Consider the following 14722-nt stretch of genomic DNA (forward strand, 5'->3'; position numbering starts at 1 on the left):
ACACCATTTTGATGTTCTTTTCTGCGTTTGTTCTGCATTTTTCTTCTAAATTCTTCAAAGCTTGAACCCGTCTGATGACCTGGTTCTTTCAGATATAGTTGAATGTTGAAGTCTTCACAGAGTCACAATTTTTGTCTCTATGAGAGGAACATTCCATTTCCAACATTTGAATTAATTTATTATCGCTGATATACCCTGACATACAACTGAATTTACTGCAGTGTTATCATATTTTACCATTCAGTACCTCTAAACTAAGGTGACCAGACGCCCCCGATTTTCGGGGACAGTCCCCGATTACAGTGTGCTGTCCCCGATGAACAAGTGTCCATGAAAATGTCCCCAATTCGTCAAAATATTCAAGAATTTCGAAAATATCCCACATTATTAGTAAACTAATTGTAAAAACAAAATTTAGTCAAGTATGCAGTCGCAGAACGGAACTAACCAGTATTTCAGGTGGGCCAGTGTAAATTGGAATATGCTAGATCAATCTAGCCTATAGCACTCTTACGTAAAGTAAGTAAACTTCATCTAAGGAAAAGCTACATTTTTTAAATAAATTTGATTTAAAAAGTGCTTCTAAGTACCACCATTTTATATCTAGGCACCTTAGGCACTTGGAAATTTTCCAATGGGGAGGGGGACACCCCCTCCCCTTACACCCCTCACCCATATCAGTCACGCAATAAATGTCCCTGATTCCAGTCAGGCAAGTATAGTCACCTTACTCTAGAAACAACCATGGTCGCTCCTCCCAAGATGAATGTATATAACGTATAATAAATAGACCAACAAATGAAATTTCATTCTTGTCTATGATCTTAACCGATAGTAAAACTAAATATTATATTATGTTATTACATAAATAATACAAAAAAGGGTCATAACATAAAACGAAGAGGAAGATCCAGTATACTTGAGTAGAAAATACCGTAAAACATTTGCTTACAGCATCCTTCAATATTTCAGGAGTGAAGAAGTTATAAACTAATCTATATACCAATTGGAAACTGTGAACACCAGTTCATATCTTTAAATACCTATAAGGATATCAAGAAATAAATGGCATTCGCTATCCAATGAAGGTTTTTTTTTCTTTTCAAACTTAATGTGGAACTACCAACTCAATTCTCAGTACATGGATCTCCAAGTATTTTAACTTTTCTAACAGATCTTATTAGGTATGAGCTTAACGTTCCCCCTTCCCACCCCTTTAATCCACATATTTGATATCAAATCAAAATCAAAATTAGTGAAATAAAATGATTATTCAGTGTTTTCTCTCGCTCTACCTACCACTCCCATTTCACCTACCACTACCCGTTCCCTTATCCTCTTCCACCTACCCCTAACTTCTTTCCCCCTTCCCCCTCCTACCCTCTTCCCTCCCCCATCCTTTCCCCCTACCCTCTTCCCCATCCCCCCCTCTCCCTTCCCTCTTCACCCATCAATTTTGAATTAAGGAGTACGCTTTGAGAGTATACAAAAGCAATATTGTGCAGTGTATACCGACAGAAACTAAATTCACCGCTAAATAGCTGTGTCACTCGATATCTCTCCTCCACTCTCTCTCCTAGATTCTCTCTCCACCTCTCTCTCTCTCTCACTTTATATATACAAGCCTCGTTTATATTCGGTGCCTTTTGTAAGGCTTGTTACTTTCCTTATTGAGTACCATAATAACGTTATGAACAAAAATTGTCCCACTTTGTACGTTCTTAACAACTTGTACAAAGGCGTGAAATCCATTTTCGACGCAGTAGGCTACTCGCAAGAAATGGTTCGAATTAATGAAAGCGAGGAATTGGAAGGGTGAACTTTTGGCGTCAAGAATTGAGAGTCTCCGCTCAAACTGTTTGAATCAACACACTTTCCATCTTAAGCTGACACTTCTAGGCCGACGATAAGTCCACGGATATTATATCCCCTATAACTAAGATAGAAATATTTCTCGACGAGCGGCCACTTGAGAAATTAAATCTAGCATGACAATAATAACACTTTAAAACATCTACTTGTACTTTAAAGTAGTATAATGAGGCATTTCTTTAATCTTATTTTTTTTTAATCTTAGCCTATATTTACTTTGCTTATATCGTTTGTGTTATTATCTTACATGATAATTGCAACCGAATAAAAAAAAAAACTGCGCTTGAAAAGTCCCTATATATCACCTTGGCAACCCTGCAGTGGCGGATTCTGTGGCCTGGGGAGGGGTCTACTGAAAAGAGGATCCTCTTCCTCCTCTCCCATCCCACTTTGAGAAATGTTCATATGACCAAGATAGCTTATTTTCAAAATGATGTTATATTTTGAAATTCATATTCAAGATATGTTTCTACAAATTTCATCATTATCTCTCTTGCTCTTTTCCTCCGAATTTTTGTGGACTCCTCAAACCTTCTTTAGCAACCCCTGCTTTAAATACCATGGGTGTAGGCTATTATACTAATGTGCTAAGTTAGACCTTGCAATAATTTGTCCTATACCAGAGGTTTCTCAATGATATTTCAAGGACGGGCAGACGGCCATCACTTGGGGTGGGGGAGCAGGGGTCAGAGAGAACCAAAGTATCGGGTTAACTCCTAAAAGTGTCCTCACACCCGATAACATAGTACAAAATTGTTGGTGGGTGTTTACTCGCGATTCTTTCGAGAAACCTTTCGCGGCCAGCAGACGGCCTATTTCTTGTAATGTTATTTATAACTCTCAAAATTGATGCCAGGTGATGGTATATTAATATTTTGCATTTCTACTTGCAAACATGTTTCTGAATTCAGTTTTGGAATAGGAATCGGGAGCCATTTGGTAGTTGGTCATTGCCCCCGACATCCGAAGCGAAAAGAGATCCAAACCTCTAAATACTTTTCACAGTACCAATGAACATCGGTCTGGCTACTGTCAAACACCCCCCCCCCCCACACACACACACACCACCCCATCCCAAACTTGTCCCTATTCATGAAGTAATGGTCATCATTAATGACCAGAAATTTCCGCATCCGAAAAATTGCTACAAGATATCAAAAGTACTTTCCCAGAGACTCTGATCTTCGAAATTAGTTATTGAGGATTATTGAAGATTATTGAACAGATTATTGGAGGATTACTGGATTATTGACTATTGGATTATTTTTGGACTATTTGGACTATTTGGACTATTGGACTATTGGATTATTGAACAGATCATTAAAAATCTCAGGATGGGTTACTACGTGTTTCCAGTGGCAGTAAGATGCTGTCGAAGTTTAATCATTGCTGACCAATTATTTGCCTTGCATATTTGAAGTGAAAACTGGTCACCTCTAACAGCATAGGCTTTTCATGTTCATAAGCAGCAGCTCACTAATCCGAGAAAGTTACCCTCTCAACCGAACAGTCTTTAACAATGGTGTTGTAACAGCACTCTCTGATGGAACAAGAGTGACCTAATTTAGAAGGGCTGAGCCTATATTTATTGCCCCACAGTTCCCCCAACGGAGTAAATGTGCAGCGATGTACCAATGAACCCCACCCAATTATCCACATCTCCGACCTCAAATATCAAATAGGAAAATATTATTGTTTGTGACGGATATATGTTGATGGGAATGACGCTCTTTCGCTCATTTGAGATACAATTTCCTTCGGATAAAACCCCTTAAAATGTCTGCCTTATATATAGCTGTGATAATAAAGGTGATAAACCGCCTACATATCAACACCACAAAGACACTCATCGAAATGGTACACAAATTTTGAATCATAACCAAAAGTTGTAAAATGGTCACATTACGTGTCTTTCTTTCAAGACACTCATGCCATAAAAAAAGAAAAGAATGTAACTAGCAAACTTCACCGTAGGCCTAAATCGAACAAAATATTGGCCCCATTAGCTTGTCATAGCATGACGGCTTCTATCTAGCGTTCCTCTTTCTGCTTTTGGTCTCTTGGAGTGAAGAGTTATGGTCTCCATTTATCATGACTCAGCATAAATCACGATATATTATCATTAAGTGTAGGATATCTGTCGTGGTGTTTGACAGCTTAGTTTATCTGTTGACATCAAATGGAGACAGTAGAGGGTACCGCGAGGGAGAATCTTCCGCCAATGGAGTATCACTCCGCATCGATAACTAACACGGTTAGTTAGGAGTCAAATTGCCACAGTTTTCTCTGTCTCAAGGTCAATATGGCCAATCAAGTCGCAACAATTTTCGTTCATCACGTCGAGTGTCTTTACTTTACTGAAACTTCTTAAAGGAGACGCAAACCCAACCATCATCAATAGTCATTCTGATAGAGATTACTGCGATGAACAGCTTCCCCTAACAGATAGAAACATTCTTATTCCATTTGAGAGATATAACCGATTTAATGTTCCTTTCACACAAAGAAACATTCTTATTCCATTATGTTCCTTTCACACAAGAAACATTCTTATTCCATTTGAGAGATATAACCGATTTAATGTTCCTTTCACACAAAGAAACATTCTTATTCCATTATGTTCCTTTCACACAAGAAACATTCTTATTCCATTTGAGAGATATAACAGATTTAATGTTCCTTTCACACAAGAAACATTCTAATTCCATTTGAGAGATATAACAGATATAATGTTCCTTTCACAGAGGGAACTGAAGACTTAAGTAAATATGACATCGTTGAGCCAAATGTGCGTCATGTTTTTGTGTTTTTCGTTATTTATTAATAACAAACTTAAAATGTTTTTCAAAACTATTTGCGGTAGTATGATATCACAGAGTTACAACATTAGAGTCCCTATAAATCTTGTAAGGAAAAATATCCTAAAAAGAAAAATACAATTGTCAGTAACATAGGGAATGAATGAAAACACATCTGACACCTAGACATGACCTTTAAACCAGGCTATCTCGCTAACCGTAGCAAGAATCTTATAAGCTGAATGATCAGTGGTATCTACATGCATTGCGTTGTTTCAAAGCAACCACTCCTCTTCAGAGCATCACAACACATCACTAAAATAACACGCGGTTAGTGTGCATTTGCTTGCCAACAGATCGTCTGCATGGACCATTTGTTCATGCAAACAATGTCGTGCATGTCAGCACTCGTTTGCAACAGTTTTATAACAGGAGCAAATTTGAAACTTCCCTCTATCTACCAGAGACTTTCAATTCACAACTTTGATGGAAATCTAATTGCCACAGACCTTTTGCTCAACATTATCTGTCACTATCATTGTTAATCAATGGGAAGTTTAAACCACCTCCGCTAGAATGTCCTCGAAAACATTTAGCAACTAGCATTATTCTATAGAGTACTTCTAAGAAAAATTCTTCGAAGATAGAATAGAGCCTTGGTACAAAGAAATACCACAAAACTTGAGCACTCACTCATAACCCCAGTCCCACAACATCGTGACTGTAACCACACAACTTGAGCACTCACTCATAACCCCAGTCCCACAACATCGTTATTGTAATCACACAACTTGAGCACTCACTCATAATTCCAGTCCCACAACATCGTGACTGTAACCACACAACTTGAGCACTCACTCATAACCCCAGTCCCACAACATCGTATCTGTAATCACACAACTTGAGCACTCACTCATAACCCCAGTCCCACAACATCGTGGCTGTAATCACACAACTTGAGCACTCACTCTAACCCCAGTCCCACAACATCGTGACTGTAATCACACAACTTGAGCACTCACTCATAACCCCAGTCCCACAACATCGTTACTGTAATCACACAACTTGAGCAATGACTCATAACTCCAGTCCCACAATATCGTGACTGTAACCACACAACTTGAGCACTCACTCATAACCCCAGTCCCACAACATCGTGGCTGTAATCACACAACTTGAGCACTCACTCTAACCCCAGTCCCACAACATCGTGACTGTAATCACACAACTTGAGCACTCACTCATAACCCCAGTCCCACAACATCGTTACTGTAATCACACAACTTGAGCATTCACTCATAACCCCAGTCCCACAACATCGTGACTGTAATCACACAACTTAAGCACTCACTCATAACCCCAGTCCCACAACATCGTGACTGTAATCACACAACTTGAGCACTCACTCATAACCCCAGTCCAACAACATCGTGGCTGTAATCACACAACTTGAGCATTCACTCATAACCCCAGTCCCACAACATCGTGGCTGTAATCACACAACTTGAGCATTTACTCATAACCCCACTACCCCAGTCCCACAACATCGTGACTGTAATCACACAACTTGAGCACTCACTCCTAACCCCAGTCCCACAACATCGTTATTGTAATCACACAACTTGAGCACTCACTCATAATTCCAGTCCCACAACATCGTGACTGTAACCACACAACTTGAGCACTCACTCATAACCCCAGTCCCACAACATCGTATCTGTAATCACACAACTTGAGCACTCACTCATAACCCCAGTCCCACAACATCGTGGCTGTAATCACACAACTTGAGCACTCACTCTAACCCCAGTCCCACAACATCGTGACTGTAATCACACAACTTGAGCACTCACTCATAACCCCAGTCCCACAACATCGTTACTGTAATCACACAACTTGAGCAATGACTCATAACTCCAGTCCCACAATATCGTGACTGTAACCACACAACTTGAGCACTCACTCATAACCCCAGTCCCACAACATCGTGGCTGTAATCACACAACTTGAGCACTCACTCTAACCCCAGTCCCACAACATCGTGACTGTAATCACACAACTTGAGCACTCACTCATAACCCCAGTCCCACAACATCGTTACTGTAATCACACAACTTGAGCATTCACTCATAACCCCAGTCCCACAACATCGTGACTGTAATCACACAACTTAAGCACTCACTCATAACCCCAGTCCCACAACATCGTGACTGTAATCACACAACTTGAGCACTCACTCATAACCCCAGTCCAACAACATCGTGGCTGTAATCACACAACTTGAGCATTCACTCATAACCCCAGTCCCACAACATCGTGGCTGTAATCACACAACTTGAGCATTTACTCATAACCCCACTACCCCAGTCCCACAACATCGTGACTGTAATCACACAACTTGAGCACTCACTCCTAACCCCAGTCCCACAACATCGTGGCTGTAATCACACAACTTGAGCATTCACTCATAACCCCACTACCCCAGTCCCACAACATCGTGACTGTAATCACACAACTTGAGCACTCACTCATAACAGTATCGGGTGCATAACCCCAGTCCCACAACATCGTGGCTGTAATCACACAACTTGAGCATTCACTCATAACCCCACTACCCCAGTCCCACAACATCGTGACTGTAATCACACAACTTGAGCACTCACTCATAACAGTATCGGGTGCATAACCCCAGTCCCACAACATCGTGACTGTAATCGGTCTGGTAACGGCGAGATCATATAACGGTGTTAGAATCACAGGTCCCTTCTAAAGGGAATAGATACTGCATATTGTCCTGATTAAAGGTTGTTATAATTGTGTATAGTTCTGGGAATACTACTGAAAGTTAAAAGCATGTATACGTTTGTGGAAAGCACTCCGTCGGTGAACTATCACCACTCTCGTCGTACGAGCTAACATGATAGATCGACAGTTTATGGCCACAGTGTCTTCTTTTTGCGAGGATCACTTTGATAAGGCAATTCGACCCCTGTAGGTTTCAATCATTGCCATATATGAGGCTCGAGAAAACGTTTTAAATCTTGAAAAAAAGCTTTTTATTCTTGGAACAATCTGTTGGAAAACTGTCTCCGCTAGCCACAAAAATATCAATACGTAACTAGCACGTTCAATAGCTAACAAGATTCGCTCGGAGTCAAGTTGCTTGCCTTTTCCTACGCTGTGATCAATATCCCAAGTCAGGAGTTTCATGCTGGTTTTCAGTCATTCCTAAATGTTTGCTAGAGACGTGTTCAATCTCTTTATACGAGGATAGAATGACTCCATTCCATCTTGCCTGCATGATAGTACTCCTCCCGGTATATTTAGATGAAACTTCCATCACCAACCATACCAATGTTAACTATATCAGTATGAGTAGTAGTAGTAGTAATAGTAGTAGTAGTAGAAGTAGTAGTAGTAGTAGAAGTAGTAGTAGAAGTAGTAGTAGTAAGTAGAAGTAGTAGTAAGTAGTGGTAGTAAGTAGTAGTAGTAAGTAGTAGTAGTAGTCGTAGTAGTAGTAGTCGTAGTAGTAGTAGTCGTAGTAGTAGTCGTAGTAGTAGTCGTAGTAGTAGGAGTAGTAGTAGTCGTAGTAGTAGTCGTAGTAGTCGTAGTAGGAGTAGTAGTAGTAGTAGTAGTAGTAGTAGTAGTAGTAGTAGTAGTAGTAGTAGTAGTAGTAGTAGTAGTAGTAGTAGTAGTAGTAGTAGTAGTAGTAGTAGTAGTAGTAGTAGTAGTAGTAGTAGTAGTACGAGTACCATGGTGTGGATGCTATACATGTGTTGATGAACAGTGTTGTTTATTTAACAGTGGTGTATATTTCCATACATTTCAGGTACATGTTTTGAAACTGCAGATCTCGGTTAACATGGAAGGCAATTGATTAAATCGTCTGAAAGAAAGTCGGTAATATGTTAAAATAAGAAAGTTGTTTATGAATCTGTTATCGATGAAATTCAACTTACGGATTATCAACGACGGCAATGATCAATTTCATTATTCTTAATGGGCTTGTGAAAACTCAAGCTGCACTTGAGGCGCACAAGAGAGTAACTTATATATTAATATACACGAAGACCTTATTGGTCAATCATTTCCACAGCTTACAACGTTCCACTTGAAGGCCTGTTCAGCAAAGAGTAGGCTACCAATATAACTTGTGTATATCTAACGAACGCCAAAGACAATTCTCCTTAATTTTGTTTCTCCAGTGGAAGCTAGCGATCCGCCTTTATTGTATTGTGTTAGTGACTTATCAGTTACACCGAGGCCCCGCCCATATTGAAACAGTCAGATTTTGAATACATAGCTGACTAATATGGATAGAGAGGTCCGATCTACATGAGATGTAAAACGAGGATCGGCATGGTTAACCCTGACTATAGTCATTTTAGATCACGTTTTGACCACTTCTTTTGATTTGATCCCGAAAACGCCTACCTTACTCGCCTGTTGAGTCAGTCAACGAAACTGTATACTGGCCAAAGGTCTAACTCTTTGAATTTGTGATGCACAATTTGCAAGAACTTTAAAGCACCCAACTAGACTTTTTTTGTTGACATTTTAACAAAATTTGACAATATTTTATGTTTCAGTGCACCTGAGTGAAAACTCCTCCAGTTATGTTGTGACATTACATTGGGTTGAATGGGCATTCAAAATAGACTGGAAGAAACGCCATTTTTGTTCTATTTGTGTTTTTCTATTTATTTATTTCTTTCTTGGGAACATCTGCTGAGCAGAAAAAGACAAATAAAAGAGGCTAAAAAGAACTAAAGTTTCCTCACAATCGATAATCGTCATAATTTGAGGAAAATCACACATCGTCGTCAGCCTGTCAACTTCCTGGAGGGAGATTGTCTGACTTTTATCAATTATCGATCACGTCGAACCCACATCTTATTGTACAAGACATTGCATTTTTTAAGTGAGACACAAATCCAACCACCACCTTTATTTTATATAGCAGGGATCTTTGTGAAGGACAACTCCCTTTAAAATCTAAAAACAGAGGAGATATTCTAGTTAAAAGTCGTGTCTGGAAGTTGCCTTCTTATAAATATGTGACGTCATAGCGGGTCAGAAACCTTTACCCTTCTCTTTGTTTTTCTTGTCATATTTTTCAAGTAATTTGTTAACTGTGACGACACTGAAACGAATGTCATCATGTATATGTCATGTTAAGAGCTCTTATATTTAGATTCAGCATCTCCATCTCCAATACACAAACTAAACATTGTATTAAATGAAGCACGAGGGACTCGATGACGTCATAGTTATACTTGATCAAGTCTTCAGCCTTGCGCATGTGTGAAGAGATATAAAAGCTGTGACATCTCTTAAGTGGAACATATTATATAGCTGCTTGGGGAAGTTGTTCCTGACATTTATATCTATCTAACCTAGACCAATAACGATGATTTGGGTTTGTGTCTCCCTTAAGATTGCGTGTACATGGTTACATACTTTTACGACTGGTAAAAGTCCAGATATAGGCCTACAACAGCTAGGGTTACTTGTAAACGTCGAATAGGTATGTAGTACGCAATATACCATGTGCAAATAATGTACGTCAATTTTATTATGTTTCTTTAGGTTTTCAATGTGGATTTTGTATTAAAATATTTCGATTAAGCTCTAAAACGAATGGGTTCTTTCACTCTACAAGGGCTAAATTTGGTAGAATTCACTCTGAAATTATTCCTCTAAAGATTGATCAATATTAAAGTGCGTTGTTCCTCAGGATCGCTATGAAGGATTTTTGCTCGCACCCAAAACGTGCAATGATTTTGGTGTAACAATAACGTAGAACAGGCTTCATATGCCTGTGTTATATGCTAGTATAGTTTTCACGTTTTGAGGGTGTCGCGGATAGTGACTATAATTTAGGGGAGTAAATTTCACTCAAATTACCTGATTGCAGAGTCACTTCATGATGAATTAAACTCTTCAACCAGTGGGTGTTTTCATTCTATTAGCCATATAATTGCAAGAATTGAGAAAAATACTGTATGCCCTCCTCTCTGAATGGGTGAATTCTCACTGTTTGGAATTAAAAGTCTACGTTATGCAAATCACCAACGCCCTATAGATGTGGACCACCTATAAAGTGAGGATTTAGGACTAAGGCACATAAAATAAATCATAAGATTTTCGTCCTTTTGAACAGTACGAATTGCAATATTCAATATTTTACAAGGAATGTGCATCTGAAACAAACAGTTTCATCAAACTTTGCGTGGATCGGTGTTTCCTCCTTCTTCTTGTTCTTCACTTTTATTTTTTAGGCGTCGAAAACAAGACAAACAACCAGTGTTTTTCGCGTCAATTTATCATCAACATGTTTGCGTGTGATAAAATGTCTAAACATACTATTTTTCGGTAACCATCGGTTCATAGTTCATCTTGTGATTGAAGTCTTTTGGGGATTGACCACAATATACATCTTGCTTTATGACAAATATGCAACAATCTACGTGAATAATTGAAATATCAAAGGTACATCAATGTAGCTATAATAGTTATGGCGCTTCCTTTTCATTGCTGCACCGAAAGTCGGTTGATATAGTGAGTTTTTAATTAAATATTTTTATTGCGAATAATCATCAATCAAATCTTTAATTTATAGAACAGCCAATTTTTTCTTCAAATTCACAGTTTGTATGTGTTTATTAATTGTAGCTGTACATGGGATCCATTAATGACTCATTTATCATATATGGTATATATATATATATATATATATATATATATACATATATAGACAGATACATAGATACACAGATACACAGATATATATATATATATATATATACATATATATATATATATATATATATATATATATATATATATATATATATATATATATATATATATATATATATATATATATATGTATATGTTAATGCAATGGAGGTAAACGACAAAGGCAAATGAATATATATAAATGAAAATCGTAATGAGTTGGAAAATCAAGAACAGTGAAAAAACTTTCAGCCTCCAGGTATATATATATATATATATATATATATATATATATATATATATGTTTATATATATATATATATACATATATTTATATATATATATATATATATATATATATATTACACCGAGATAACATAGAAAGCTAGTCACATCCATGGTGCTCAATGCCTGCTGTTGTATTTATTATGTATAACCTATATATTTTACAAGATTTAGTGATACCCTTGACAAACAAATTAGCGATCTCCTCTCTCAGTGGCCTCAAAAAAGTGTGTTTTTAGGGAGATATGCCATAAAAAATAAACTCCTTACATCGCACCTCCTTTTGCTTTTCTTTTAACCTTTATTTTCTTTATTTTTTTTATCTCTGCTCCCTTAATCAGAAAGTTAATCTGTCTTTGATTTATGGTAGAATGTTGTCGGATCGCTCTCACATCAAGAATGATTAGATTTGATATAAGTCATCATAAAGTTACTTCACCTACCTTTTAAGGGTGATAACCATTCTATATTAAACTAATAAATCAGCCTCGATAGACGACAAAGTAACACAGATGATGTCGTTGGAATAATTCATCTTATGGGCAAAGACGAAGTAACTTATTCATCTCTCTTCGTTGTTTTCACGTCCAGTTAAGAGGATGATAGTTAGTTCGGGCACGATGTCGTCAGTCTCAATGAGATTGTCTTCATATGATAGTCATCATCTTTAGCTTCTATGACAGAGATAAGTGTGAAGAACATCTTCCCCAAACAGCTATATATAATGATATATATATATATATATATATATATATATATATATATATATATATATATATAAACATATATATATATATGTATATATATATATATATGTATATGTATATATATCAAGCCTGTGCCTCTCGGTGGTTCGCGACCGTTCCACAACGTTTTATTATTTTATTTCCTGGAGTTTTTTTTTTCTTTCATGTACAATTTTGATATAATAACGACCTTGTATACCACTAACAGTTCATTCCTCTCGATATGCCACCTTTGTCGACTATATCATTCGCCCTCTATTACAGTTTGACAAGATATTGTCTCCATTTCTAAATCCGGGTAAAGCGGTGGTAGAACACAGGCTCATAAATCAGACAAAATTTATTTCTTGAGCAAAGTTGCGAGCCTTTCGGCTGGTAACGACTCGCAATATACATCTGGTCGTCTGAGGGCCTGCGACAGGTCATTTATCACATAACATAGGGGGCAGTAAAAGGCAGATTAATGACGCGAATGGAGAGTGGGAGATCCATCATCGTGCATCGACAGGCCATTGGCGAAGATAAAGAAAATCTAGACGATCATGAACTACCTACAACAAACAGTCGACTTACAAGCCGATTGTATACCTTTGTCAGGTTTAGGCCCGCCGCAACCATCGAATGATATGACGGAAGTTTCATGTCTCAAATTGATTTGATAGTCAATCCCGAACGTTTGCTGTGAACGTTTGCGGAATAATGTACCAAAAATATGACATTTTTCTGTATGATTGCTAAGCCACACACAACATTGTCCAACACGGTCTTGTTATTGTTGTGTTTGTCTTTTGTTTTTGTTTTCTAAATAGAAAGAACCATGAAACCACGCAAGGATTATGAGAGGACACATAATTGTCAACTACACAATCATTAGGTGCCTGGTTGAAATGACTGTCCCAGTAACCAGACTTTGTTGACCTATGTATCCAAAATTTTGCCGCTGTACAGTGGTCATAAGCGTGGTCTTTATCTTCGAGTTAGATATCTCTGATTTGGGATGTAGGAAATGAGGCCATGTGTCTATTTGTTACCAGTTTCAAGACAGTTTTGTTCACCGTTGGTCATATAGGCTACATGTACTGCAGCTGACCCTATTTCATAAAGTGGTCATTATGCTGACTGCGGCAACCTCGATAGTCGAATGTGGAAGTTAGATAATTGTCCCAGCTGGAGCATTTGGAATTACGAGACTATAGTCGTCATTTTCTGAACATGCATAGAGGAATATAGCCATTCGGTTTTACTACACTCAAATTCACGCGTGTACGTAGGGGTATATTTGTGTAACTATAGTTGTGCAGCTAAGTCCGGCAGAAGCCACAATACTTTGAAGATCGCAACGTCAACGAACAGTTACTTAGGTACGGGTTACTTTCCCCTATACAGAATCACTAAATCATCGCGCAGAATTGTAGTCATCATCAAAAGTGGTGGTAAGTACATGGTCGCTTGGAGACATGCCTAGAGGCGGTGGAAGAGGATTCAATCTGGGGGCACAAACTTCGAGTGACAGTGGATCTTTATGACTTCAATTTGAAAGGGCAACCGAAAGGACATTTTCTAATCATTTTTATTCCAACATCATGGCAATTTTCATTACAGTATTGTATTTTAAATTTTAAATCGCAGAAATGCATTGGGGTACTTTTATTATCTCAATAGCGACACTTTTGCCAAAAGTACAACCCTCTCCCTCCCCCCCCCTCCCGCTGACCATTCACAGTCCTTCGAGAGCTAATCGGTCAATAGCACTCACATGCAAGTGTCATTGCAAGCAGTGTACAGTTGAGTACCTTAAATTTCTCCTAGTCACTGTTTTCTTCAAACGATTGGCGAAAAAGTTGAACTTTAAATACATCGTATTCTGATTATTTCAAAGCAACCTTGATCATTAAACGTCTTCCTCAAAAACAAATTGAAATAAAATTAATATATTTGTAAAGTAACAGCCACAACAGGTCAAAGCAAATGTGATACCCGAAACGCACTTCTTAATATTATTTACCTACTGCCCTCTATTCCATAGAGTTATTTGGTTGAGTTGCACAGTCCAACGTACGGTAGGTATGGTATTCAGATATATGTGGTTACGTCACATGTAAAGTAGAAAACAAGTGCAGCAACGCTGCAGAAGCTCAGCTAAACTTCTAATTTGAGAACTTATTTTTTATTGGCAATATTTCTGAGCCCCCATTGCAAAAACAAAGAACCAACAGTATATGCATTTCGTAGCTTTCATTCATGCAATGATAGGACGAAAATGTAAAAGAAGTATTCCTC

This window comes from Apostichopus japonicus, chromosome 6 (assembly GCF_037975245.1).
Source record: "Apostichopus japonicus isolate 1M-3 chromosome 6, ASM3797524v1, whole genome shotgun sequence".
In the NCBI taxonomy this organism is placed as follows: Eukaryota; Metazoa; Echinodermata; class Holothuroidea; order Aspidochirotida; family Stichopodidae; genus Apostichopus; species Apostichopus japonicus.